The sequence below is a fragment of the Ambystoma mexicanum genome, chromosome 9, assembly GCF_040938575.1.
Source record: "Ambystoma mexicanum isolate Mex_15411 chromosome 9, UKY_AmexF1_1, whole genome shotgun sequence".
Lineage (NCBI taxonomy): Eukaryota > Metazoa > Chordata > Amphibia > Caudata > Ambystomatidae > Ambystoma > Ambystoma mexicanum.
This window is the reverse complement of record NC_090931.1, coordinates 270,435,806-270,463,469: the sequence shown is the minus strand read 5'-3', so window position 1 is coordinate 270,463,469 and position 27,664 is coordinate 270,435,806. Positions and strand designations below refer to the sequence as shown.

The 27,664-nt window shown below is 45.2% G+C and overlaps 1 pseudogene; it reads left to right on the top strand.

Annotated features, from left to right (window-relative positions):
- The first annotated feature begins 5,995 nt into the window (after positions 1-5,995).
- On the top strand, positions 5,996-7,340 carry LOC138487317 (conserved oligomeric Golgi complex subunit 1 pseudogene; annotated as a pseudogene).
- Positions 7,341-27,664: the final 20,324 nt, after the last annotated feature.

Genomic DNA, 27,664 nt, shown 5'->3' with positions numbered 1-27,664 from the left:
GGAGAACTGAAATTCCACAGTTTCAAAATGTGCGGCTTTCCAAAGAAGGAGAGTGAGAGGACCTCAAAGTGGGATCTTGGAAAGAGGAGGAGTAAAGGAGACCCCGTGGATACAGCCAGCTATCCGTCATCTAGGATTCACGTTATGCTTAAGAGAGTGAAGGAAAAGCGGGTGGCATTTCAAACACCACCCTTTTTTTTACCGACTCACTAATTATGGGTCAGTAGGTATTTACTTTGGGCCTGATTTACAACCCGTTTTCCAATGAGATTGCGCCATTGTAAAACGCTTTTGTAAATCAGGCACTGTATGAGTTATCCAGGACATACCATGTTCAGAGAACTCTGAGTTCGAAATCCACAAAACATTTCAAATTTTTCATTCACCCAAAAGGTGGCTGGTACAAATGTTAACCGCCCCACATGTATTGAAAGTATTTTGTTTCTCCTCTGTCTTCACCCCTAATTGTACTGTTCAAATTGCAGAATCGCCGTCCTGCCTATTTGCTGTATCTTAAAATGTTAAATGTATTTTATGCACGTACTCTGCCTGTGCAGACCATTATCGTCTCAGAATTTCAAGGGCTCTGAGCGACTGTTGTTTTTCCACGTGTTCCTACCCTCTTTGAGCTCTTTGAAAACACTTGCCTGTGTATAGGCGCAGTATAAATGATATGATAGGTTATTTATAACACGCTTAATACCCAGAGGTTCTAAGCACAAACCCAGGAATCAAACCTGTGTTGCTCCGTGTGGTCTTGCTTCCAAGGCGAGCACGTTGCCCTGAGCTATTCTCCCGAGATAAATAAATAAACAATACCATACCATACCAATAGAAGGGATGAGCTCGGACACCCCTTCAATTTAAAGGATAACGTGTGAGAGACTCCAAAGCAGAGGGCACATTCACACTCCAATTGCTGTTTAGTACTCAGAAAGGGCACCCCAGACTCGTCTGTGCATTATTGCACCTGGTTCAGTAACCGTGTGATCTGCTGCTTTATTGAATCCAGTTCGATCCCGCCAACAGGGATGACATTGCTTCTTTTCAGGGAGTCAAAACATGGGGTGCACATTCTCTGAAATACCACCTGCAGTATTTTCGAGACCACTAAGGTTTGACTTGCGACAGGCCGGTGCCCTGAAAATATTGTCACACGACAGAAATGACCACATGTAGAAATCCTACAAACCCTTGCACAAAAGTCATAATGACCCCTAAGAGCGCGTGCCAAATAACTGGCTGTGTCGGGTGAAATGGAAAGCCCACAACGCTTGGTGGGCTGGTTTCAGCCTGTTTGTCCTCGTAGTCACCCCACAATTACTCGCTCGATTAAAAGTCGAAATCAGCACGCGCACATGAGATGTATTCCATTTTCCCATGGGAAACATGCACGGCTGGAGGCTTCGTGTCCGTGCCAAACCTTTTTTTCCCCTCCAGCAACTTTGGGAAGCAAGCTGAAACTATTTAAGGAGCCACTGCCTTACAGCCAGGGTTAAACTTTACCAGCATCAAACAAGCCCGGTTTGTAGGTACAGCTCTGTTAACTATTCGCCAACTGCACACGGAAGTTTGTAATCCGTGAAAAGGTAAAACAAAATGTGGCGCCGGAAGTCACAATCTCAAGTACTTGCTTCTCTCTGAGAAGTGTCTGCACATTAAATGCAGCGGACATTCTGTCAGGTCTCATGACCTTATCCCTCTTCCTCGTCCCAGTCCTTTAACTGTGAGATGAATCTGCAGGTCAGATTCAGGCATCACGCTAGGCTACTGATAGCATGTGTAACTCCCTCCCTTCATCAGGACCTCGCCATCAAGGAATCCTGTGTTGTGTCTCTGCAGTCAGGTTCTTGGTGGCGTATGCTGCTGGGTGCGGGCTCTGGATAGTTGCAAGATTAGCCCCGTCGCCTCTCAGGGCGAGGATTAGGAGGGGATTTGCGGCGTGTGGTCCAGACAGTTAGTTTGGCTGTGCGGGGAAGATCAGCTCCACGTTTGTGGTCAGCAAGCCTTTGCCCTGTTTGGGTCTCTCCTTAGGATCGTCTCTACTGAATCATGCACTTGGCGCAGGAAGCAGCAGGGGATGTGCTGGGCCCACACCTCCCCAGGTCTGTATAAGCTCCAAAGTCCTTGCACCGGAGTGTTAAGTGCTGGTGTGAGTTTGCAGGCCCCATGGGCACTGGAGAAGAATTAGAGTACCGAGTAGCCTACACCATATGAAATGGTTTTGGGATTGAGCTGTGCTTTGACCTGCTGTGCACGTGTGTGCGGCCCGTTTGCAGGTTTATGATATGATATGATAGTTTAATTGTATAGCACCTATACACAATGTGTTTCAAAGCGCTTCAAGGCAAGGGAGGGAACAAGGGAAAATACAACCACATTCTTACAGGCCATGAACAGTAAGGATGTGAAATTAACTATCGTACTCGGCCTGACGACATTTCAGATAGTGCAAGAGCTAAGACATAGATAAGGAAGGGAGGGGGAGAGTGGGAAGGAAATGGAAACAGACAGGCGACTACCGTACTAGGCCTGACGACATTTCTGGTAGAGCCAGAGAAAAACAAGAGGTGAGGGAAAGGGGTGCAGGAAGGGAGGGGAGGAACAAAACAAGCGACTATCATACTAGGCCTGACAACATTTCAGATAGTGCTGGAGGGGTGGTGAGGAGGCAAAAAACAGTAAAGGGAGGTTGGAGAAAACAGACAAGGTTGCTATCATAATAGGTCCAGGGACAATTCTGATAGAGTAAGTGCATAGAAGAAATTAAGGGGAGGAGATAGGAAAAGGGAGAAGGGAAAGGAGGAGAGAACAGAGAGTAAGCAGTCAAAAAGTGTGGAGAAGCAAGAGAGGAGAGCGAATACAATTGCAGAAGTCAGTAGTAACACATAATGTTGCAAGCCAGGATACAAGATGAAGATGGGAACAGCATGATTCAGGGCCACCATGAGTACAAGATGCAAAGGAAGTCCAGCATGAGAGTTGAGAAAGAGTGATGCACCGTGAATAAATGAAGTCCATAAAAAAAGTCAAATCCAGCATTGGCCACAAGACGGTGATGGTGAAGGAAGGCACCAGGTGGGCGGGGCTTGCTAACTGGTGAAAAAGAGCAGCAGGAAGGTACCAGGTGGGCGGGACTTAGGCCAGGTGACCCAGATCCACTTGCACCTGCTCCCCATCTGCAAAGGAAAAAAAGCTGGAGGGCTCCTTAAGTAGGGAAACAGAGCGGCAAGCAGGAAGGCACCCGGTGGGCGTCGCTTGCTAAGTGGTGAAAAAGAGCGGCAAGCAGGAAGGCACAAAATGGGCGTGGCTTGCTAAGTGGTGAAAAAGAGCGGCAAGCAGGAAGGCACCAGTTGGGCGGGGTTTAGGCCAGGTGACCTAGACCCACTTGCACCTGCTCCCCATCTCCCCATCTATGGCACATTGATACAGACCCTGCGGAGGCCCATACTTCCTGCAGAGCAGGCGCAGTCCCTGAAGACAAGCAGGTGGGCACACTGGGGAACCCCACTTTTTCCTAAGAGGAGGAATAGTCCCTGAGGACAGGCAGGTGGACACACTCAGGAAGTCTATACTTCCCTCAGAGCAGGCATAGTCCCAGAGGAAAGGCAGGAGGGTACTGTCTAAGTACATGTGGTGTGTTTTGTGGTTGTAGCATATGTAACCCAGGAATCGTCCCTTCGAAAAAATCATCTTATTCTCTTCTATGCTTAAAAAAATAATTAATCTTCACTATCAAGTTCAAGGTTGGAGCCGTTCAAGAAGCAAGCCTATCGCATCCTACGGCCTTCTAATCTTATATTAAGAAACTTGTAGAGTGCAACATAAGCCCAAAGGCATCTTGGCGCTAAGCAAGAGGGAGATCTGTCAAATCCACAGTAAGCTAAAACAGAAAGGTCTTAAGCACTCGACGGAACAATAGATGCTATTTAGTGCTTCGCAGAGGGAAAGGAAGATGGTTCTAGGCCTTTACAGCCACCCCCGAGAAAGCACTCTCACCCATAAAGGCAAGCCTGACCCTCGGGGGCAGTATAATTTTCAGGTCCAGTGAGCGCAATGACATGGCAGGTATATAGAACCCAAACTTCTTCTGAAGGAATTCGGCACATAAACTGTAAAAGGCCTTATGTACTATACACAACACCTTAAACCTAATACGTTACTCCACTGGGAGCCAATGCAGATGCCTCAAAAATGGAGTCATGTGAGCGCCCCAAGGAGGGTGAAGAATGTCTCGCCAGCTGAATTTTGAAGCAGCTGGAGACGCTGCAGAAGATGCTTAGAGAGAGCCAATTAGAGGGCATCACAATAGTAAATGTTGCTAATGACTAAGGAGGAGACAACAGTGGCATGGAACTTAGCAGGAATGCATGGCAGGACTTTCCGAAGAGTCCGTAACTTAAAATTAGCTTTTTGACACACAAGAGAGACCTGGTCAGCCATAGAAAGAGAGGCTGAGATTTCCATGCCTAAGTCTTTCACTGAGGAAACCGGCTGAGCAAAAGGAACAAGACTCTCCGGCCAGAACTCTGGAGTCCAAAACAAGGAGGGAGTGTTCATACCCACTAGCAGCACCTCTGTTTTTCCACCATTGAGCTTAAGCCTGTTTTTCACAATCCACTCACCAATGGCTAGCAGACATTTTTTCAATTGGTCTGCAGATCCAGATTTGGTAAGATCCAGCCGCACAATGATTTGGGTGTCATGTTGGATTGAGATGATACCTGATCAAGATTCTTTCCACATGATCTGGGGTTCGTTCCTTGACCTGTTAAAAGTTCTAAAGTTGTATGTGTTTGTCTTAAATTCCCATAAGGCATCATTGTAGGCTGTGCCCATTTCCACAGTTTTACGGAGAGTGTGGTTTCCAAGGATACGTTATTCTCAAATAGGTTTGTATTAACCGACCTCATCTACCAATGACTTTCTGGGCCAATTTCTCAAAACTGTTTAATGGGGAAAACGTATTTCATTGCGTGCGCGAAAAAAGTTGCCCCCAATTCTCAAAGGGCATCTGAATGTGCGAATCTGACCTTTGTGCAAATATGGGGCCATTTCTGCCCATTCTAATGTGCAGCTCAAATCCACAAACAGGATATGATTTGAAATGTGCAGAAAATGAGGCACACTCCCCTGCACCTGTTGAGAACATTCCTGGTTCTGTCCTTCATTAGTGTTGGCTATAAGGTGGTTCTGAAAGCGCTACCTTTAAGCCGAAACTATTGTCATTAAAATAAGAACTTTAACATACGAGCTTCAAATAGTGGCTTTGAATGAGGGTCTCTAATGCTTTTCAATGCAGATGACATATAAGGATGGATTTGTGTTGTTTGGCTATGTGACCCACACCTTTAATGCCCATCTGACAGTCAAATCTATATGATTTTCCACCAATTTCCCACCCATCTCCACTCAAAACCACACCCAGTTTTGCATGCTTTGCCTGAATGTGTATAGTGTGCTGAATTTGTCAGTCATTTTTCCTTTCAAAATGGCAGCCACCATGTGTTAATGTTAATAAAAAGTAATTTGACGTGATTGATGCTTTAAAAAATATTTAACACAGCTTTGAACTTATGTTACATATTTTAATGTATTTTTATTTTTAAAAAAACTGTTAAAGTCACATTTGCTTTTAAAATGTCTCTCAAAATGTACATATACTGATTTCTGGGTGGTGCTCTAGTGTCTTATGATGTCAGTGTGATGTGATTGGGTCTCCAGTCTGTGTTTGTTTCCAGAGGCAGCCATTTTCTTTCAGCATTAGAAGGGAGAAAGGTAAGGATGTTCATTTTTTATGTATTTATAAAATGTGCACTGCTAATGTGCTCCGTGGTGATTCATGGCTCTCACGATCACTGTTCTGTATCAGGTTCTCGCCCCTTTCTACTGGGTGCTGGAAACATGTGACATGCAACACTGTCACTTTACAGTAAACCTGTCCATTCCCGGCCAGCGCTTCTGTGTACGGCAGCTGCCTCTGCCTTTGGCCAGCATGGCAGCAGTGCCATTACACAGTGGGCGGGTAGATGAACTACAAGACCCGGCCGCTCTCTTTGAGGCCTATAGCAGAGAGGAGATCCGTGGACTGGAGCATTTTGTGTATATGCCGAGATGGAACAGAAGAAAGAAGAGCGGCGGCAAATGGGTGGTGAGCGCTATCGTGACCTCATAGAAGCAGCGGACATGATCCGTGAGAGGCGCTTGTGTGCTCAGCAGGTCATTGGATCAGTACAAGGCATGCAGCGATATTGCACCAGCCTGTTGGGTTCGCAGCAACCCATGCATGGGGCCCCTTGCACATCACAGACACAGGCTGCGGCCCAGGAGAAGTTCTGCAGCACAGCTGCCCAGATCAAATTGCTGCTGGAAATTCCAGAGAAGATATGGAGTGCCATGCAGGCTTTGCAGTACCTTCATGCTACTCAGCTCGACCTGCTCTACGGTCATCTGCACACCCTGCTACAGCTTGAGGTCTCCAACTCCCACTACAGCCTGGTCCAGGCCCACTTTCCAATACTTGTGCAGCAAATTGCAGCAGCTGGTCACTTTTGATCAACCATTTTGCAGGAGAGCAAGTCTTTCCCGAAATGTCCATCAGTATCAGACCAGGCAGTCACTGAGGCATTATGTTCCATTATGCTCCTGGAAGATAGTTCCCCTCGCCAGGCCCTAACCGACTTTCTGTTGGCCAGGAAATCTGCCATTAAGCAACTGCTGAACCAGCCACACCACAGTGCCAGTATAAAAGCTCAGGCATGCTCTTTGGTAGAGCTGTTGGTCACCACGCCGCATCAGGCCCACGCACTCTTTTTCAGTGCACCAGAGGGCGAGCTACATGACCCATCCGTGATGTAGAACCTTATCTTCTCAAAACTGGAAACAATCATGGTCCATGATTCAGGAGGTAAAGGGATAACTGTCCTGAAGGACGAGATGAAGTCTGGAAGTTGGTTCAAGCATTTGCCAGCATCCATCATCGCGTTTCACTGCCAGCACTGAGGACACTGGCACATCCAATCAGCCAGGATTACCTGCGGGAGGGTCTTCAGAAGTGGATTCACATGGAAATTGTCTTCTACCTCTCGTTCTCACATCAGCGCTTGCATTATTGCCTTTCCCAATCAGGACTTTTTATCCACTGTCTGCACCAATCAGAAATCTTGTCTCCCCTAATCTTGCTGGCTCTCCATAGTACTTACCACTTGTCCTTGCAACTCCCTTTCGGCATTTTCTTCTTATTTTCTTGTTCCTCTTTGGCAACTTCCCACTACATTTGTCCTCTGCCACTCACATTCAGCAACATTCCTTTACCTAAAAGATGCACGAATTTTAAATAATTCACTCTGTAGACCAGCCCCCCCCTCTTTTGTGTCTACCTCTGCCATCACTACGTCCCCATCCAATGCTTTATTCCTTGCGCTACACATAACCTATTCCTCTGCATGACTCATGAGCTAGTAGGAACGTTATTGTTTGTCTTCTATCCCTTTTCATCCACAACTCACACTTCCTCTGCTCCCCCTGTCCCCTCGTTTCTGTTAGTGTACTTACACGATCCAAATTGTCTCTTGACCTATTAGGAACGTTATTGTCTGTCTTCTTCCCTGTCCCTCCTCAACGTTCTTGTCCCCTCCTCTAACCTCCCGTCCCCTGCATTCTTCTTACTGCACTTGCACTATCCGAATGCCTCAAAACCTAGTCGGATCGTTATTGTTTTTGTTTTCTCCCCTGCACTCCTCCCTTGTCTTGATGCGCCTTGAAACACCATTTTGCTGTATAGGTGCATTATAAATTCCAAATAAGTAAATAAATAAATAAGGCAGCAGGAACATTTCGTCCATACGACTGCGGTCAGTATGATGTGAGCTCCGGTGCATGCTCGCCAATTCCTCAGTACTTACACAGCGTTTGCTATCTGAGACGTCTGGGTACACATTAAAGCTGCAGGGTTTTTTGTACTTATTCATCCAAATGTTGAACCGAGTCGGCTTTGTTATCGAGTTTATACGTGGTACGGTCTCAGCGACCTACAAATCTGTGTTCACTTGAGATGTTCGTTTGTTGTTTAGCCATAAGCCTTATTTTTATTTTTTTATTTTTACATTTATAAAGCGCTCACACAGCCCGCAGGCATCGAGGCGCTGTTACAGGAATTGTTTGTTTTTCTTAGTTGCGTAATTGTGTTTTTTTTTTTTTGGGGGGGGGGGTTTGTCTTAGTTACGTATTTATAACGCACTTAAACACCCAGAGGTTTCTAAGCGCGGACCCAGGGATCGAACCTGTTGTTGCTTCGTGTCGTCTTGCTTCCAAGACGCGCACGCTGCCGCTGAGCTATCCTCCCGCCTTCGAGCGAAGTAGCAAACATACACTCGCGGCACACACACTACACATGTGCGCGCTACCTCAGGAGTTTTCAAATCTCCAGCAAGACTGTTCATGCAGCGTTTGTTGGCCTCCAGCCGCCCACGCGAAGAGCGCTCAGTGCACTCACCTCGGGGCACTATAGTCTATGTTCAAGAGCTGTTGCTACAGGGCTAATGGACATTTCCACACAAGGACTAGCACAAGGAGAATGTTGTTCCTTGCTCCTTCGCTTACCCTTGCTGCGCCTTACTACACAGCGCTACGCCGCCTTCCTAGTCTACTGCGCTTCTGCAGAAGCGCAGTAGACTAGGAAGGCGGCGTCTGTACCCCCTCCGCCCCCCCCCCCATCGCAGTTCTTTCTCCACGGCCACTGAGCCACCTCACCAGGGTCCCATTGTGCGCTCACTGTGGTGACGGATGGCACACCTTGGGCCCTGACCCTCTGTAGGCGGGAGAACTTGCCAAGTGTGAAATATCAACGTTCCCTTGGCCTTTGTTTGCCGTAGATAGTTTGCCGCATATGGAAGATGTAACTGTCAACTTCCGGTGTTTGGTATCTAATAGCGCAGCAAGGAAACAAATGACCGCATTTCATTTCCATCAGCTTCTGCCAGCTCTATACACCCAGACCTGCAACAAGGCTCATTCAGGTGTCTATCTGCGACACATAGAAGCAAACATGCATGTGCTGTTCTGCTGCTCTTTGTACATTTGACCTTTTATTACCTCTTCTAAAAATGGTGTAATTTTCGACCGTGCCTTGTGGCATATTTGATGCGAACACAAGACCCAAGTGTTTGCTTTGCAACAACATTTGGCACAGGCAATGCAAATCCGGATAAAAGTAACTAATTCGAGGTAAATTGTCATGTACATCTTTCAGATGTGTATATATAGAGTTCTGTGTCTTTCAATCTTATGACTTTTTCTATTCAGAATAAACTGTGGCTGATGATACACGGCCATGCAGGGACTTTGTGTTGGCCTGTCTTTCATATGTTGTGCCCCTGGCCGTGAACGCTTTGTGGACATCGGATTGTTGGGTGGCCTGCTACCTTATGACCAGTCTCACTTGTTCCACGACTGGAGGGTGAATGAGGCAGTGTTGCACTGTTGCCCAGGTCCTTAATCAACACAATCTTGTCCCAGGCACTCGTGGTGTTGCGGACGCTTAGGGCATCAACACTTGTTTCGTGCTGTGGTGAATGCACACCTGACGCTAAATGGTATCTTGCAAGTCCCAGATAGTGATTGAAATCAGAACTTTTTTGGTCGGATACATCGCCAGAAAAAAACATTCTTTATTGATGGACTGTTGTCCTAGGTTTCACAACTGTGGGGGAGCATAATTTGGATTGGAGAGCAAGCCTTACTGACACTCAGTCAAGCTAGCATCTTCTGGATCTAAAGTAATCAGCTCAGCGACCTCACACGTGTGATGTACGTGTAACTCTGGGGCATGTCATTCTAGCTGTGTTTTGCCCCCAGAGGTGAGTGGTGGGGTCGTTAGGAATAATCGGGACGGCGTAGGGAAGTGCAGAGCTAATCACTGCTTCAGAGATCCAACGATATCTCCCACAACTTACTAATAGCCTTGCTTTTAAAGATTTAACTTGCCCCATGTGCCCTTTTCCAGCTCAACTCCAAAAAGCATCCCCATCTGGTCTAGTTAACAGAACATTCAGAAGGATGGCCACAACCACCACATTGATTAATGGTAATGTAATCCTTTCTTATGTTTGAGTTTGACATGTTGGCAGAATTAAAAACTAGCACTCTCCTTACTGATAGGCCTGCCTAACCCACCCTGCACATCTTATATAAGTTACATTGGGTGAAATTGTGCAACAATCTGGTTTTGAAAGGGCCTGCACTCCCCTGAACATGCTTGCACACCATGGCTCCTGCTGAACCTCCTTGCCCTGTCACTAAACGTGGTAGTGGCTTTTTAAAAAATAAATGTTTTATTACTTGCTTTAATTGCATAACAATTTTTACAAGAATTCTCTTTATGACACATTTCCCCTCGTCCTTTTCCAAACAAGTATAAATACAAAGTAGGGTTCGTGGCTTGGCAGCCATGGAATAGGCTGCTCTCCTTCCGAGCTCCTGCATCCGTCCAGTGATCCAAGGAAAGCGCAAGCCGCTAAATGTTGCATACCAACGTGTAAAGCAGAGGAACACAGTATGAAACGGAGCAGACCGCGTTGAAAGTTACTCCGAGCTGAATATCCAATGGAATCAACAGCTACGGAACATTGAAGTCTGGGACAATATCCGCCGGCTCGTAAACAAAATGGCCGCTGGCCCCGAAACAAAGGAGACACCAAGTGAAATGGCAGGGCTGGACTACAGAAGCGTAGCGCCCAAGAACTGGTGCCTTCAGTGACAGTGACGCCTCTGATGGAGTAAGAGGTGCGTACCCGGTGAGTACACTGGTGTGTGACAGGCCCCTGGGTACTAATAATATATGCAGAGGCGGCTTCCCTGGGGACAATTGTGGTCCGGGAAGCACGCTGTGGCAGAAGGCAGCGTACCCATAGAGAGGGGCCCGAAGCCCCAAGGCAAGGTCAGGACACGCCGCGACCTGGACCGGCCATGGTAATGCTTCAAAGAGTTTGCGAGACTGCTGCTCGTGCAGGATGCGCTGGAGCGAAGGAGGGTGAGCGGCTCCAGGTGGACCGTGCGATAGACAGTGATTGTGAAATGGAAGCCAGGTCAATACATGTTGCAGGCGGAACGTGTAATGCCGCCACGAGGAGCAAAATAGACACTCTGTAGCAACGTCATGGTTGAAAACAACGCGCTCAGCAGTGCATCCGAACACGGGCAGAAATACTTCTGGGAGACAGGCGCATACAGGCACGGTCCTCAGACGCTGGAAGCCTGAGGGCACAAGGAGTGGGCTCTGAGGCAGGCTGCACATGCAGAGCACATCTAAAGGAGCTCTGTAGCCATGGGACACAGAAACTATTAAGCACCAACAAAGCCCCAACACAAGTGCAAGGACATAAGAGGTGCTGCTGGAATACAGACGGTGCAGAGCACGACTCTTATGAATAACATAAGGACAGCTAGCAGAAATGTGAAATTGGGAAACAGGCCCCTGTGGAGAACACAAAAACTAACGCACTGCACATTGGGGTGGCTCACCAGCGGTGTTAACGCTAAACACACTTAATCCAGCTGAACGGCACCTCAGCCATCATTACTGCTGGGACACTACACCTGAGAGTGAATAACGAGACAGAAATGTCGGTGTGAGGAGGCAAGACAAAGGGCAAGCAGCTCACAATGGATATTTTTGCTAAACCGCAGCAGTCCCCCACGACCCCAACGCAAAGTGTGGCTACTGCATCGGCAGTGATGGCATCGCCAAGAGAAAACCATATGATCCTGACAGCCATAACAGAATTGAAAACCTTGTGGGGGACAGCGATGGCTGAATTAAGAACGGCGTTGGAAACAAAGATAGATGCAGTTGGAATAGAGGTTAACCTGTTGAGGCAAGATGTGAGAGCCCTGACTGAGAGGACCAGTGGCCTGGAGAGTGCAGTGAAAATCAATACAGATACCAGCACGAACAATGCCAAGGAAGTCCACATATTGAAGCAGCAGGTAGCCAACCTGGAGAACCGAACGGAGGAGGCCGAAGGAAGAGCGAGATGCAACAACATACGCGTGGTAGGTCTCCCGGAGGGGGAAGAAGGCCAAGACCCCACGAACTATGTGTAAAACATGATCATACAAGATATAGGTGCAAATAAGCTCTCTCAAGGGTTCGCTGTTGAATGTGAAGGGCCTTGATGAGAAGACCGCAACCGGGAGCCCCCCCCCCCCCCGAGAGCAATTATAGCAAAAATCCTGAAGTATAGATCTTGGAGTTCTTCAGGAAAGGAGTGACGATAAAGAGGGCGTCTGCGACTATCACTGCATACCCTGATTACACTATGCTAGTTCAGAGACAGCGCTATAGCTATGTGGCGAACAAGAGAAGATTGCGTGCAGCCGGATTTAAATATATGTTGCTGTACCCTGCAAAACTCAAGATTCTCCACAAAGACAAAACGCGCTTTTTTGACTCCCCGGAGGAGGCGGCGAAATGGCTGGATGAGCATGGTTGCCCGGAACGAGATGAGGAGCAGGGTCGAGAGGGACACGATAAGTGATCAAACAGCTATGTATGCTGAGGAAAGAGCGCAGGGTAATGGGTAACCGTAACATGAAACATTTGAACACGTCGGACTGGAATATAGAATGTGTAATGTAACAAGAATAGCGGAAGGTGCGCTTAGCTTGTTTTTTGTTCAAAATGGAGCAACGGGATGAAGACAACCTACCCCAGGGAGTTAGAATAGGAGGACTGCCACTAGATCCAGGGATGGAGCTGGGCAACAGGTGGGAAGGCGGGGTAAGTTGGGGCGAGGAAGGTAGGGGGAAAGGGGGGGAGTTGGGGAAGAGTTGGGTAGCGTGATGGGGTTGGGAAGGGAGGAGGAGGGGTAGTGGGGTGTAGGGTGTAGGGGAAGAGTTAACAGTTTGGGGAAGTTTGTATTGGGGAACGAGCCTACATGAAAGAATGGAAAAATTTAGACTAGGCCTGTACTTGCGGAGGGAGGAGTGGGACCCGGAAATGCCACCGGTGACCTTAGAGTAGTTACCTGGAATATTAGATGGCTCAATAGCTATTTAAAAAGAAATAAGGTTATGATGTATCTGCACAGACAGAAAATAGACATAGCCTTGCTGCAAGAGACTCACCTAACACAAGAAAAACTGGAGGTAGTCCGGAAGAAGTGGAGCGGGACTGTTGTGGGTGCAGTGTATTCAGTTTATGCTAGAGGGGTGATTACCTGGGTCGTGCCGCATGTACCATTCCAGCTGCTGCACTCAATAGTCAAACCAGATGGGAGGATGGTAATAATAAAGGGGTTGGTGGAAAACAAGGAAATATGTATTATAAATACATATGCCCCGAATCAGGATACGGCGGCATACTTCAGAACCCTATATAGCAAACTTAGCGTGAGCCTGGGAGGGGCAGTGATCTGGGGAGGAGATTTTAACTGTGCACTAAACCCGAAATTGGATAGATCGGACACCAAAATAGACAGACCAACCCCAGCGGCCAGGACACTGCAGTCTCTGTTAGCAGGTTTTGGATTAGAGGGTGCATGGAGGTCACACCATTTACAAGATAAACAATACTCACATTATCCAGCCCCCCCAGAACCTACACACTAGACTGGAGTATATGTTCGTCACACATGAACTGATGACTGAAATAGCCCAGACGGAGTACAAAGCGAGGGTCCTTTCGGACCATTCGCCGCTGATAGTAGTATGGCAATATCGACCCCCGAGAGCAAAGATACCGACATGGCACCTCTGAGCAGAGGCGTTAAAGGATAACATTTTTAGGGAGGACATGAGAGAGGAAATAATAAGCTACTTTGAGACCAATACTGGCAGCGTGGAGTCGGCGGGAGTGCTCTGGGAAGCCTTTAAAGTAGTAGTGAGGGGCATAGCTATAGCCAAGTCCAAGGGGCTGCTAGGCGGGATCTTGGCGGACCTACATGGTGCGGAAACGGAGCGGGAAATGGCATTGGAAAGGGGAAGTGATACTAAAGACGATAATGAAGCAATAATTAGGCTGCAGCAAAAATGTGCAGGATATTGAGAAAGGCTGTGCAATCTAAACTACAAAAAATACATAGAGAGGCAGCATGCAGTGGGGGACAAACCAGGGAGAGTGTTGGCATGGCTATACAAAAGCGAGACCCCCAGACCAACAATCAGGACGATAGCGAAAGAGGATGGAAGTATAGTAGACACTCAGGAGGGAGTTAATCAAGAATTTACAGGCTATTACTGCATCCTGCATGGAGATGCAGAGGAAAGTGACAGCATGGAAATAAGTGAAACACTCGAGGATATTGGATTGCTGCAGATTAGCGCTGAGGAGCGAGAGGAGCTAGCTGCACCGATCACCCTAGAGGAACTGGAAGAAGTGGTGAGGCAGTTACCCGCTAGCAAGACCCTGGGGTCTGATGGACTCCCCAGCGAATTTTATAAGAGGTACAAAACTGAGGTACTCCCTCCGCTTTTAGAGATGCTCAACGAAGCGTATGACGTTGGAAGACTACCAGAGTCCCTAAGAGAGGCGATCATCATACTGCTCCCCAAACCTGATAAGCCTGGCTGTGAGTGTGGCTCCTATAGACCCCTGTCCATGTTGAATCAGGATAGTAAAATATTGACGGCGGTCCTGGCGAATAGAATGAGGAGGGTCATTAATAAATTAATACACCCTGACCAGACAGGTTAGGCCCCCAACAGGAACATATCCAACAATCTTAGGCGACTCCACAGAGTTATTGAACATGCCAACGGGGAGGCGGGAGAGATGGCGATAGTTTCTCTGGACGCAATAAAGCCCTTCGACTCGGTTAAATGGCCATGGCTGATTGCGACTCGGACCAATTACGGAATAGGGCCAGGGTATCTTAGATCGGCTAAAGAGCTGGCCAGATTGAAGACAGGAGCAGTTATATTGGAGAGGTGGCAGCTTAGTAGAGGCACTAGGCAGGGATGCCCGTGGTCCCCCATGCTATACATTTTGGCTTTAGAGCCCTTGGCGATATACCTGAGGCAGCAGTATGATATAATAGGCATCACCATAAAAGGGGAGGCGCATCTAATTTCCTTGTACGCTGATGACATGTTGCTGTACCTATGCTACCCAGAAGAAAACCTCCAGTATGTTCTGGAAGTGATGGAGCGATTTGCAAGGCTTTCAGGCATAGCTGTGAACCCCAAAAAATCTTGCGTGTTTCCACTAGGCAGGTATAAAGGGATTCCACTAGAGCAGTTACCGATCCTGCAGATACCATGGGAGGTCAGCACGTTCCAATATCTTGGGATAGACATATATCATACAGTGGAGGCAGAACATCAACACAATACTGAGAAAGCTGTCCGGAATATTGAAAAAGGTATGAAGTTCTGGGTGAAGCTCCCTTTGGCGATGATGGGGCGAGGGGCAATGCTTAAAATGGTGGTTCTCCCGAGACTGTTGCACTTCTTTTGGAACATCCCATATTTGATACCCAGGCGATTCTTTGCTAGGAAAAACAGCATATGCAGGGAATTCCTCTGGCAGGGGACAAGGAACAAAGTGGCCCTTTGGAAGCTGCAAAACCCACACGAGAAAGAGGGTATAAAACTACCAAACTATGAAATTTATTATATGGCAAGTCAACTACAATATGTAGCCAAATGGCTCTCTGAGGAGCTGACCTCTGAATCCAGGCTGTTCCAACTGGACTGCGCCCCATTTTTCCTAAGAGAAATGATGTGGTTGCCTAGATCGGATATGGAAGGGCACATGAAAATGATGATACTTGGGTGGGAGATATGGCGGAGAGCCTGCCAGATAATGGGTAGCCCGTCCCTGTGCTCCCCGCAGGTTCCATTAGTTGCTCTGGCGGGGAAAGAAAAGCAACTAAGACTAATGATTAGGAAGCACTGGGAGCCGGTGGGGCTAGTGACGATGGGTGATATATGGCAAGAGGGGAGTATAAGGGACTTAGAGGGGCTGGTGGTGGAAACAGGGTTACACACGAGGTAGTACATCACATATCATAGGGTGGTGCAGCGAATTGAACAGACATGGTCCGAAGCAATATTAGCAGATGAACCGGATGTCACCATAGACACAATATATGACATAGCAGAGGGGGGCACACAATATCTAGAATATATGAGCTGATGATGACCAAAGTGGGGAAGGAAGTGGTACAACTCAGACAAGATTGGGAAGAGGAAGTGGGTGCCTCAATGAGTGATGGGATGTGGGAGCGTGCCCAGGGATATCACAGGGATATCACAGATAAGTGTCAAGAAATGCCAGATTACAACAGATATAATAATATATTACTGTACAGGATGACAATCATGCCCCAAATGTGACAAAGAAAACGCCGGAATGGTACACATGTTTTGGTCATTCTTAATAATAGAGAGATTCTGGGGAGAAATTGCACATAGGATGGAAGACAAAGGGATCAAAATAGAGGTGGATACAGTGTGGGCTTGTCTGATAGGAGGGTTCCCTAGACCACGTAAGCTCAAGCATGTGAGTAAATTGAAAGTCCTGGCGTATATATTAGCAAATAGGAAAATTGCAATGGGGTGGAAGGCATGTCATAGACCAAGAATAGAAGCATGGTGGAGAGATCTACAGAAATGGGCAGAGCCGGAGACGGCATTATGGCAGGAGGCAAGCAAAGGTGAGGGGGAGGAAGAGGCTGGAAACTTGTTAGCTTGGAGACAACTGATAGCTGAATTATTTGGGCCCACACATGATGGGTCAAGTGACCGAGATCCAACAGGAACCAGTGATAAGGGATCCCTACTGTAAGACGAAGAAACATGACAGGAAGAAGAATAGGCTCGGATGGGTGGGTGGGAAGGGGGGAAACAGTGGATACAGATAAAGTGATGTAAACTTAACCATCATCGCATGCACTGTAAGTTTGGTTTGTGTTGGTTGTTGAAATAAAATCAATAAAATAGTTTAATTTTTTTTTTTTAAATACAAAGTAGACAAAGTTCCTCCATGATATAAGTGTAGTGATAGAGCGATGGAGGAAGGACAGGGCAAGCAGAGGGGGCAGGAAGAAAGGAGAAGGAGAATGAGAATGATAAGGGGTAGCTGTGATGAGATACAGTTTAAATTAAACGGAGAAGTTTTGAGTCAAAACGTTCTTATGGGTCGTACAGGCGTCCCAGTCCACGTTGTTATAGTTTTGTGTTTCAGCTCAAAAATAACTCAGTTACTCCCATGTCAGGTGGCACTTCCTTCACTGTCCGTGCTTTCCTCATGTGACCATCCCCTCTCATTTCTAATCTAGATCTTTCACTGATCCAAGCCGATGTTCTGAAAAAACAAAGCTACAGCGATCACCCAGGATGTCTTGTCACCCCTCGTCAGTGGAAACCACTACCTGATGTATGTATCTTCAAGAATGTGTCCCAGATAGATGAGTCTTGCTTCCCGTGTCCCTGAACAAGATAGGAACAGGTGTCTGGTTGTTTCCAATTGTTCTGGAATTTTATTATAGCAACACTTGTTGGGGCATGATTTAGCTCTTATCGGCAAAATTTTGTTTGTTTTTATGTGGTTTAGACAAATTCGCAGAAAGGTATGTCACAAGATCTTGTTGGGAAATTTTGCTAAATATCCCATGAGTTGATTTACCTTCTTTGTATTGATTGGAAGGTTTGTAGTTAGTTTGTATTTAACTGCTACTTCCAACGTCTTCGTCCAGTGAGTTTCAATCAGTTTTGTTTTGACTTTAGTTGGATTATTCAAGAGTTCGTCTTTCATGGTTCCCATCTCGTCCAAAAGTCGGTTGTTGTCTAAGGCCCACTTTGTTAGTGTTTTATTTTTGCCTCCCTCCATTTCTCTATTAATGATGTCGAAGATCTTTGGCCGTGAATGAAGTATAGCCTTCCTGCACTACAACATTAAGTTGTTTTGCGCAATCATTTCATTCAATGACGTCAATCACAATTCACGTTGAATGAGGGCTACCAGAGTCGACTGTGGTAGGCCTAGAATATTGCGCCAGAAGTATCCCTCTAGTTTTGGGCAGATTGTTGTTGGAATTTGAGGCATTGCTTCTACTCCATAAGATAAGCTTGGCACCACTTTGACTTTGTAGTAGTTCAGAACTGGGATGAGAGAAAAGCGGCTGTATTTTCTGTCCACGATCTTATTCTGAGCTGACAACGCTTTGATCTTTTCATGCAGGATTACCTGCGTCGGGGTTTCTAAGGAGTTGCTCAAAATAACTCCCATGTATTTGAAGCTTTTCACCTTTTAAAGTTGGACACCATCTGCATGCCATTTCAGTTTTTCGGTTCTCTTAGTTGTTTTCTCAAAGACCATGATTTTCGTTTTAGCTTTGTTATTTTCTTTTAGATAGTTTGACAGATTATTCAGTTTCCTTTGGAGAACCACCGCTGTCTGGTTGAGTAAAATGATGTCGTCAGCATAGAGGAGTCGTAAAACTTTCATCTCGCCTATTGTCGGGAGGGGAAAGCTCTAATCTTTTGTTTGTGTTCTTCGAAGTCTGCCATGTGTGCATTGTACAAGGTTGTCGCAAGCGGGAACCCCTGTTTGACTCCTCTTGCTGTTATTATTTTCTTTGACAAGTGTCCTGCTTGACTAAGTCTTACTCGCATTGATGTCCCAGAGTAGAGAGCTTTTATTGGACCCAGTAACGAGTCAGGGCAGTTCTGTTTGGATAGTTTCCTCCAAAGGGATTTTCCATTGACCTGGTCAAAGGCCTGCACCAGGTCAACGAAACCCATAAAAACTCTAGGACTGCCCTGTAAGACCTTGGTTTTCAGTTGCTCAACAGTAAGATATTAGCCGTTGTTCCCACGTTCTTTACGAATCCCACCTGGAAGGGGTCGATACAATCAAGCTCTTTTAGCCACGACTGGAAAGTGTCCAATGCGAGTGATTCAAAGACTTTGCCAATTACATCTAGGAGCACAAAAAGCGGTAATGCTGGGGGTCTTCTTTTGTGCCCCTTTTGAAGATTGGTACGACGTTAGCCGTCTTTGAAGTTGAAGATATGGATTTAGTTTGAACACAGTTTTGTAACACTTCACTGAGTGGCTTTTTAATATTGCATCTTACAACTGTTGCGCATACGCCCGTTCGCAACCCCTTCAAGTTTAAGTTTAAGCTCCCATTCTACTTCTCTCGCTTCATACAGCGTATGAAAGTGACATGGCCAGACAGTTTCCAGAATAGAATTTGTCTGCACGTCCCCTTGCGGGCATTCAAGGTTATTGATTATAGTACAAAGTTATGATCATGTCTAGACAACAGGATTTTAACATAGTTTCCATCTCACTTTGAGCTATAGAATATTTCTACTACTTCATCCAATTCTTAAATTGTTGACGCAAAGACTTTCTAGAGTGGATTTTAGTTGCAACAATATCCTGACAGCTATGAGTAAATCTACGCTCACTTCTAATCTTTTTATTTTTGGTAAATGTTTGTGGCGTTTTCCTCCCTTGCTTTGTTCGCCTTCCTTCTCACTCTCTTGCACACCTGCACCCCTTACAGCATACTCCTTTGAAAAGTTGCACTCTTGTGCCTATAAATGCAAAGAACAGCAGTAAATGCCAAAACTATTGGCTTTGCCCATGCTTGTTTTTGGTTGAGTGTGGCAGCAGCAGTTTAAACTGCTACTCTCAGATTTGCATTTCTATCCCCCAAACAGGAATAGGAATCTTTTTTATTTTAGTTTCTATTTCACTGTGAGGGGCCCTTTAGGACAAAACCTCTGAGCCGACCCTACCTTTATTTATTTACTATTTATATTGTGTCAAAAGAACAAGACGTAGACAATAGGGCACTCACAAGGCAATACACATATTGTAGACAAACAACAACAAATAATAGCATACCAAGGAGTATTATATGATCACCATGTCCAAGGCTACAGAGTTAGACAGTTCAATTAAATAAGTGTGTCTTCAGGCTATGCTTAAGGAAGGTGAGTGGGGGACTATTCCTCAGGTTGGGTGGCAAGGTGTTCCACAATTTTGGGGATGCACATTTATCCACTAGAGTCAGTTTTGTTCTGGGTGTACATAGCAAGTTGGTATTGTTGGATCTCAGCGTTCTCTGGGCGGGTTGCCAAGAGATCCTCTCTGATGAGTAGGTTGGACCATTACCGATTAGACATTTATGTGTAATGGTCGGCATTTTACAGGAGATCCTGGACTCTTCAGGTAGCCAATGGAGTGCTCGCCTGGCATTAGAGATGCGTTCTCTCCTGCCTATTACATCACCGCGTGACCGGCGCTATTCTGAATTATCTGCAGTTCAGCTCGTTCTCCCTTCCTAATTCCAAATAATAGATTATTATAATAATCCAGTTTTGCCCAATGATTGTTCTTGCCAACATAGCACAGTTGCTCTTAGACAAGAACGGTCGGATCTGGCGTAATAGCTTAAGATAATACGCTGAGGTGGATACGATATTGTTGTGATGGTGTGTCCAGCTAACACGACGTTTTTAGATTCTGAGCCTAACTTCTTGATTCTACCTATAAAAAGTACCTTAAACGAATCATGGAAACCCTCAAATCTTACTACAGGATGTAATGCATGGATGCCTAGTGGAGGAAACTTCAACATGAGTGAGACACTGGCCTATGAGTGTGGCAAAAATGACGCATTCCTTAGCATATGCCCAAATACACGCCTCCAACAGAAAGTGTGTGATTAGTAGTTACTGAGGCGTGTGCCGCAAGATCTAGGTGTTGCCGCTCACGCCTCCTCCACCACCAATAGTCCATGACTCGTGCTGAGAGTGACTGTCAGCAAGTGCCCTGCCTCTTGGGACCACAATCATTGTAGTCTTGCTCTCAAGGCCCATGACACAACATCACTGCACCATGTCTGCACCCCTTTTTTGTGCCTTTTTCTTATCAATGCACCTACCTAAGGACCGCACTACTCCTCTACGTGCATCTCTTCCAATCACATCCCTTTTACCAAACTTAGTTTTTCTGTGTTTTTCTAAGTTTACTGTGTTAGGCTGGAACAGGGGGCAATCTACCTGCATTATCATTCCCATCTCTTGACAATAGTCAACATAATAGTGCAACAACATGTCAATGTAATTGCCCTATTCTCCATAAAACCCTTAATACAAGCAGTTATTGTTGTACCTGGTATTCGCGAACAAGGCACAGTCAGAGGAAGTAGCTTGCCTAGAATTACACAGTGCAGGCAAGTGTGATGTTCTGGCTTAGCGCCTATGCCTCCAGGCACCACACATCATCAGTGAAGCCGCTCAATCACAACTCCTCCGCGAGTCATGTAACGCTAGTAGACGTGTTTTATAGAACCCACATAAGAACCGATAATGCTTCAGAATTATGCGCTGGTCTTGAAGGACTGGGAAGTACCCCATGGTCCAGTGGAAGCCTGACTCGTGACATCTGAATAGAACTGACACTGACACCTCTGGGCAGAGGCACCTCTGGCCTACAGATGCATCTGCTCATTCTACTATCAACCAACCACATGATTGCGTAAGAGGGGCAGCCAGATAGACAGGTTGCTGATCACTGTCTAGCACTTGAATTAAGAGGGGCACTCTCATCCTTAGCAGGGAAAGCATGAGTTTCTGACACATGGGTTCTCTACCTGAGAAACAGTGAAAGGGGAACAAGCTAAGCAGAACCAAAGCCTGCAAAGATTTGACACAGAGAAACATGAAGTTATCATTTTCAAACTGAGGTATAATTCTTCCGACTGTATATTTATTTATTTATACGTTTTTAATTAATAGAATGTTCACGTACATTTATAAATACATACAATACAGAAATACACATGCGTATTCTAAAAGTCACTCAAAAATACATTCTGGTTTCCAGATTCTTGGTGTTTGTAAACAGAACTAGCCGAACTACAAAACTAAAATCTCCCAAAGACAGACAATCATTAATAAAACATTTGAAGTTCCTAAAATTCATATAAATTTCTTAAAGTCTGAAAATTCATAAAAATTTCCAAATCAATCAATACATTCATAATATTTGTACAATTGGTTCCAGCAGAGCTGACTAAACAAAGCTAGAATCATGAACATTGACATATGCAAACATATACAAACACATTACCGTAAAACTCTCCTAAGTAATTCTAAAACTTGAATATCACATAAATTCGCCGATACAGTACTTATCGGTAGATTAAGTCAGTGTGTATTTCCCCACAGGATTATTGTTTGTGTTCCTTCACAATATGTGTTCTAATAATGAGCCAAATTTGGAACAGAGCGATGTGAACTGAGGTGGAATTTGTATTGAGGCAGTAGGTCCAAAATTCCGGTCTAATATTGCCTCATAATTATGTACCAGGTGCCCTAGGTATATCATGTATAATGAGCCCAGCTTCAGGCATTCCATGAAAATGTGCCTCACAGTTTCCTTATTCACAGGGTTCATAAAGATTCTGCAGTATCTGCCGTCCTCATGCAATTTTATCCGTCCGCCCAATGAGGCGAGCATCGGGAGTTGATTAATCCGTGCCAAGAGTCTGAGTCTTCTTACCTCAGAGTCGGGAATAATCACAAACAATAAGGTTGGGGTCTCATAAATCTATCCATTACTCCTGACACCTGGGCGTAGCCATAGAGCTTTTCTAGGTGGGCATAATTGCCCAGGTAATCCCACCGTGCTATCTTCCTCGCAAACACTTTTTTAATGTCCCGTATTCGGTCCTGCAATGGAAATCTGGCTGCCAGTATATAGATATAGACATTTTTTTCATCAGCTGTAGGTATTTATCAGCAATGTTTGTCTCCTTAGGAGTATAAGAGACCATATGAGCCATTATGTTATCTTTACTTATGGTTTGTGTATCGAGGAACAGCTCCCCCTGCATCTTAGTACCATTGCCTTTAGAGATAAGAGACCGAATTCTAAATGCAAACACTCCATAGCGGTACATTGTGGCAGATTCAAAATGCTACGCCAAAAGAACCCTTCAATGCAATTTAGCCATTCTAATTTATTCCTCTGCAGGGCTTCTAATACATACAGTATAGAAGGACAGAACCACTGTTTATATAATAACACAATCCCACTCACCGACAAACCTGCCCTTCCTCTTGCAAAACGGCTAATCAAAAAAGTTAATTGCCTTGCCTTTGTAGTTTTAGATTTTATTATATTGTCATAGCTCCCATTGTGCATTAGGTCAAGACCAATATATTTGTATATAGACGTATACCGAATTTGTCCTATTTGTGTTTCAATGGACAACCTATTTATTTTTTTGTGAGATACCAGCATCCCCTTGATTTTCTCTAGGTTTATGATCCACTCGTTTTCATTGACCTAAGTAGTCAAGTTTCCTAATAAACCCTTAATTCCAACTACAGTATGGCTAAGTAGCACACGGTCACCTGCATACAAAATTGTGATAATTCAATCATGAACGATTTTAGGTGAGCATTTAGCTTCCGCCTCTAAATGGAGGATCAAATCGGCTAAGTATAGATTAAAGAGGAGCGTGCCATCATACATCCTTTTTTAACTTCTCTATTTATACTAAATTCGTCTGATAGATGGTTTCCATTTACCAGTCTCATCCTAGTAGTGATGTTATTGTGCAGACATTTAATTATCTCTAACAGCCACACAGGGCAGACCCAGATTTTCTCCCTATTAACTAGTTCGAATTCAGATATAAATCCACGAAGGCAAGATACAGAGTGGAGCTCATTTTACTTCTTTCCTTATTATTCAGTCTATCCAGATCTCTCAGGTTGAGATTCATACTCGCACCTGCAGGGAAACCGGTTTGTTAAGGATGTAACAACTCTTTTTCATCCAACCTTGCTTGCAGAGGTTTTAAGACACACATTGCAAGCACTTTCCCTGTGCTGTCTAATAAAGACAATAGGCGGTAATTTTCAGGTGCCAGCCGGTCTCCAGCTTTGTAAACAGGAACCAGTATGGATCGGGTCCAGGATTGTGGTATCTCCCTCTGCCTGCATACTTTCGAGAACAGGTTACATAGTTCCATATCAACATTACCCACTTTCCTGGATCGGTTTTCAATACTACCATGGCTAAGCCATTTGGACCTAGACTTGTTTGCCTTTCCAATAATATCCACTATTCAGTCCCGATTGAAGTGCATTAACCAGGGGTGGTCGTCTCATGTCTTTTCTTTCATACTCTTTCAGCTTTTAAACATCTTTGATTCGACACACTCCCTCCAGCTATGTTCAGGGATAGGATGTATTATTATTTTTGTATCTTTGGGTTCCTTAGCCAGTGACAGTGGACGCCAAAAAGATTTTGGATTATGGCTGAACATAATCTTTAATAGTTTTTGCCAGTTACATGTTAGGCCTAATGCTTTACATTGTTTATACCAATCGTGCTACACATTTATAGCTTTTTTTATATTAACCAAAGCATCCTGCATAGAATGTGAGGACCGTTTTATGATTCACACCTGTCTGCGCAATTTACGTTTCGCCAACTGAACTTTGTTATTGTATTCCCAAGCTTAGTTTGTGGCATTCCCTTGACTACCCCAACTTCTTTAGTCGTTTCACCGTCCAAGATTCAATACCTTTGCAGAGAGCCTGTTCAAGTGATTGGATCCATCTGCCAGAGTATCTACGAGTGACCTGCAAGGCCTTCTGATATTACCATCAGACTAGCAAATTCTATTCCCTCCTTGATTGACCTCCAGGTCCTCAGGACCTGTTTCGATAAGGTTCCCACCGATTCCTTTGAAGCAAAGTTCCAATATACGGTGATCACTGTACTGGGTGGATACCACACACAATGATGACGCATATTTGAGCAATGGCCCATTCCGAAACAGGTAATCCAGGGTTCCACATTTATTGCCTACATTCCAAGTTGGTTTATCCGGGATGTCATTTAGCAAATGGCCATTGAGGGGCGTGAGTTCCCAACCAGCACAAAAGTAGAGCTACTCATGTCCCTTAACATTAGAGTCCTTCAACAGTATTGTATTTCTTTTCAGTATATGGCCAAAATTCACCCCCGACACTGATTCACCACATCTTGATTTCATGCCCCTCCCACCCCCAATAGGATTATATCAGACTCTGCGTTATCTACCCATGACATGATCACATTTTCTATGTACTCAAAGATGGTTCCTCTTATGTCCATCCCTGGTGGATCGTAAATGCATACCAGTAACATTATTTTACTTATGTTCCCCTGAGATCGACCTACTTCCACTGCAATAACGCTTCCACCTACGTCTAAAGGTTTGACAAGTGTGGACGGTCCTCATAGTGGTCCCTTCTTAGCCATGGCCTGATGAATCATATATCCATATAAATACAAGGCCTGACATAACCATGTTTCCTGTAACATGAATATGCTACATTTTACGGTATGATGTCCTTTCATGGACACCCGTTCTTAACTACAGGTGTTTTTCGGCAGAATTTCTGCCGAAAAAAACTTTTCAACATTTTCAGGAGGGATGGGAAAGGGCATATGAATGGTTGGGGGGGGGGTCGGGATTAAAAAAAAATAGGTGAATGTCAGGGGGGCTGGTGGGGGGAACCCACCAAAAATAATGTCAACAAATTCTGCGGGAAAAACACCCGTCGTAAAAACGGGTGTCGATGAAATGACATAGAACCGATTTTACCAGGGAGGCAAGGGAACCTCCGTCTGAGATAAAGTGAGAGTGACCATGTGTATTATACTAAATCAATTATGGGACAACAATGCACCCGGTATAACACTCTTAACCCACTTCCATCCCTGTGTATTATCAAAACTTGAAACAGCACATTTCTTTAATGGGGATGGTGGTCGTTGTCTGTCCTTTTTTTGGCAGTTTTTACATTGGTCACAAACATTGCGAGAGGTCTTCAACTCAGGTGTAACATCTAATTTGTATCCCAAAAATTCCAATGAATCATTTTGAGCAAGTATTAAGGATGCTGCAGATGGTAGTGAGCAACAGATTCTTGTCATGTCATCATAACTCGAGCCCAAGGGTTGCACAAAGTTAAAGTCATTGGAGTTTAAAATGCCTAGAGAAGGCACTTTTGTAAAAAGTTTCAATAAAACTGGGTGGTTTATCATTTCTCTCTTGACAGCAGAGGGATTCTGACTAATAGTTACTTTTACGGCTATCCAATACCACCTTTGAATGTGTCGGGACGTGGGGTGCAGGTGACCCTGGGACTGTCACTTGGCCATTAGCAGGTTGATTTATATGCGCTACTGGTTTACCAATTAACGGTACTGGTCCACATTGCCCATTTTCAGTGAGAGTAGGTACTATCTCGAACTCCCGGGGTTGTTGACTGGTTTTGTTGTCTTTCAACAGCCAACTAATCAATGTGCCCTCGCTTTTCTGTTGGCGTTTTTAATGCTGCATTTCCTTCTTCTTGGCTTTCTTCGTCTGTGGAGGCGGCTCGGACACTGATACAACAGTTGAGATTAAGGGCTGAGTGTTGAGACACAAAGTTTGCTTTAGAGGTTTATTTGGTGCTTTCAAGCGCATTAGAAGGCATTTATTTGAGCGTCATTCTTTTCGTGTTGGGTAATTGAGGGGTAATGATAAAACATCTACCGGGGGACAATTTGTATTGCACTCCTCCTGATATTGAATGGTTATAGGTGCCGACTCAGCACGGCCAATGGGAGCTGCCCCGGATTCAGTTAATAACTTTTTCAATTTGGGTTCTTCAAGCAGGGAACCCATGATGTTGCCTTGCCTCGTCACCTCCTCGTGAATGCGTCCACAAAGTTTCAGTAGGATCTTTATAGCAAAGTGTACAACGTGGTTATTCAATGCTGATGTTAAATTTAAGGTATTATATTGACTATCATCCATATCATTGAGTATCATCCATAACCATATTTTGGGAGGCTGAAAGGCGTTGTGTCGTCAAAACGGCAGGGTTTAAAGTCCAAGAAGCGGCAGGTGGATGCAGTTGAACCCCCAAGGGAACAGCTTCTTCATCGTTTTTTATTCCTCCATCCGCCTCCCCAATAGGACGCATTGAGTTGCTCACTTGATAACATAGTTCCAATAGTGAGTTATTATCAATCCTCCCAAAGGTACAGTGCAGATCTGATTTGTTCACCTTTGGTGCATTGTTAATTTGTACATTGATCTCTGCTTGTTCTGCATTATTCAGCCGCACACTGGTATCCTGTTTTTTGTGAAGAATTAAGAATGTTCTTTTGTTCTGCATGGGGCCTTCTTTGTTGGACCCGGGGTTACAGAAGAATGTATTATTTCGGATGATTCCTCATCAGCAGCACCAACCGCTCCAGATGTTGGTGCACGCCTGTACCCGCTGCATTTACCATAAGGTTTTTGCTTCTTTAGGTTATAATTTCTGGGTTTAGGTGAAGCCTTCCTTGGCATGTTGGCTGCTGTTAAACTGGTAGCTGCAAACCCCACTGTCAGGTGTACTTTATAGGGAAATACGCAGCACTGTGCTGTAAGAGATAGTGTTGTTTCACAAACGTGGCTCAAAGGGACCGGCCCCGCAGTCACCACAAACACACTATATATTATAGCACAAGCAGTGGTTTCCAACTGGTTCTTTGTAGAAAACGTGGCTCAAAGGGACCGGCCCCGCAGTCATCACGCAAAAAAAATTGAAAATCTTTTGCCAGAGGCTCAGTAGCCCAGTTTATCACTGTCAATTCCGTGTGC